The following is a 3,028-nucleotide window of genomic DNA, read 5'->3' as shown; positions in this document are numbered from 1 at the left end:
GGAAGATTGGGGAACGATTTCAGCCTGTAAGCAGAAGCAAGATGAAGACACTAGTGATTACTATGCCCGATTTGAAAAATGTTTTGGTATAAATAGTGGCATAAAAGCAAGTAGCGAATCATACCCGCATCTGTTTGTAACAAAGTTAGTGGAAAATGCCCTGCCCCCAGTAAAGAATAGAGTATTAAAATTCGAAAGTACCTGGCAAGGTAACACTCCATCACAAATGTTACAAATGTTACAGTACCATCACAATAGAATTAGAGAAGAACAAGAACATGAACACAGACGCATGAAAGACACGAAAATGAAAATGCTAGTTTCCCAGACTGTTCCAGCTGAAGGACATAAAAAGGGTATGACACATTCCAATTCAGCAGGACCTGTAAAAGGGACATGCAATTATTGTAAAAAGCCAGGCCATTACGTACACGATTGTCCAGTTTTAAAACATAATATCGCCATAGGTAAAACACAAGAAAGATCACGGCCACTCAGACAAGATCAGAATGAACAAGGAGCTATGCAGCATGCCCAGGCCATGCCAGCCGCACAACAGCCAATACAGTTTGTGCCAGCTGCACCACCGTTGCCTGTTGCTGCCACACAGACAACAACACGACAAATGTATCAGACCGCACAGTATGAATATCCTGAGTATCAGCGTTACGCATGAACAAGCCTAGAGAGGGAAGTTGATTTACCCCTTATCGAGATTCCTGTAGATCAAGAAGGACCTTATGTACATAGTGAATTATTAGGCCAAGATAGGAAATTTTTACTCGATACAGGGGCAAGTCGAACAACTATAAAACGTAGTGAAGTTCCAGGGGCACCCCTCTCAGGCTCACAGAATATTTCCCTTGGTTTTTCAGGAAAACCTATTGTTAATGAAGTGTCACAACCACTGCCACTTACGATAGGACCTCTGACCCGAACTACAGATTTATTGCTTACTAAATCATGTCCAGAAAATCTGTTAGGAATTAAAACCTTGAAAGCTCTAGGAGCCATAATATGTTGTTCTCCGGAAGGTGTAAGGTTGTTTTTGCGTGATTTTAAAGGTCACTATGTGTCTAGAGACATGGATCCCCGACTGCAGATTTTACCTACACGTCTATGGGCACAAGGCCCTACTGATGTTGGATGCATGAATATTACACCATATCGAGTCACATTAAAGGCAGGAGTGGTGCTACCACGAATGCGACAATACAAGTTACCACCAGATGCTGTAGTGGCTTTACTACAAATCATTGACGAGCTCATTGCCCAAGGAGTAGTTGTGGAAACAGACTCCAATATATGTAATTCACCGATAATTCCGATTCTTAAACGAACAAATCCAAAGGCCCCGCCAGTATATCGATTGGTTATTGATCTGCGCGAATTAAACAAGTGCATTGTGCCACAATTTCCTGTGGTCCCAGATATCTCGTCATTACTGACAGCCATTGATTCCGAAGCAACATTCTTTACTGTAATTGATCTCAAGAATGCCTTTTTCAGCGTCCCAATAGATCCGGAAAGCCAATATTTGTTCGGATTTAGTTTAAATGGACGTAGCTTTAAATTCTCACGCGCACCTCAAGGATTTACAGAAAGCCCCAGCATCTATAGCCAAGCACTGAAAAGAGAACTAGACAGTATCCACATGCCAGTTAACACTGCTCTGCTTCAATACGTCGATGATCTGTTGATCACCGCCCGAAGCGAACCTGAATGTGAGAAAGCATCACTGACAGTTTTACAATTTCTAGCCGAAAAGGGGCACAAGGTGTCCCCTTCTAAGCTGCAATTCTGTGTCCAGCGAGTTGTTTATCTCGGACACTCGCTGTCCAAGGAGGGAAGGCAGCTTACACCAGACCGCATTCAGTTAATAGCTAACATGCCAATACCCAAGACACAAAAGGAGGTGCGGGCTTTCATAGGCCTCACTTCCTACTGTAGACAGTGGATCCCTCAGTATGCATTTCTAGCAAAACCACTCATCCAGTTGACAACCCAGGAGGCAGCCACATCGACTGTTCTCCCTTGGACTCAAGAACATACACACGCTTTTGAAAGCCTAAAGAAAGCTTTATGTCAAGCACCTGTTTTAGCAACGCCATGTTACAGAAAACAGTTTACACTCTTTGTTACAGAACGCGAAGGTACTGCTTTGTCAGTACTCACACAGGAACAAGCAGGAGCACACAAACCATGTGCTTATTTTTCTAGTACATTAGATCCCGTAGCTCAGGCTTTGCCTGCATGCCTAAAATCAGTAGCAGCGACAGCTTTAGCAATCAGACAAAGCGATGCTATAGTGTTAGGACATCCATTGACAGTTCAAGTACCACACGCAGTAGAGGTCCTTGTGAATAGAACGCAAACACAACACTTGACTATAGCGCGACTTACAGGATACGAACTTACATTGTTTCAGCCACATATAGAAATCAGACGCTGTAACACATTAAATCCTGCCACACTTTTGCCAGTAACCGGAACAGACCCACTAGCCCATGACTGTATTGAAGTCATTACTGTAACGACAAAACCCAGACAAGACTTGACCGATGTTCCATTTTCCGATCCAGACCTAACGTTGTATGTAGATGGCTCATGTATGAGAACAAGTACAGGAGAGTTAGTGGCCGCTTACGCAGTCACAACAGATACTGAAGTCATTGAAACTAATCGTATAAATACTTTGTCAGCTCAAGCCGCAGAGCTCATCGCTCTGACACAAGCCTGTATTCAAGCCACAAGTAAAAAGGTCAACATATACACTGATTCACGTTATGCATTCGGAGTTGTACATGACTTCGGCGTGCTGTGGCGAGAGAGAGGTTATTTAACTTCCCACGGTGCCCACATTCAGCACGGACCCCTCATTCATGCCTTATTAGATGCAATACATCTACCTACTGCAATATCAATTATGAAATGTAAGGCTCATACAAAGATTACTGATATCATTTCCCAAGGCAATGATCTAGCCGACAGAACGGCTAAACAGACGGCTCAAACTCAAACCCCCGAC

Source organism: Triturus cristatus, chromosome 3_2, assembly GCF_964204655.1.
Source record: "Triturus cristatus chromosome 3_2, aTriCri1.1, whole genome shotgun sequence".
In the NCBI taxonomy this organism is placed as follows: domain Eukaryota; kingdom Metazoa; phylum Chordata; class Amphibia; order Caudata; family Salamandridae; genus Triturus; species Triturus cristatus.
This window is presented reverse-complemented; position numbering follows the sequence as displayed.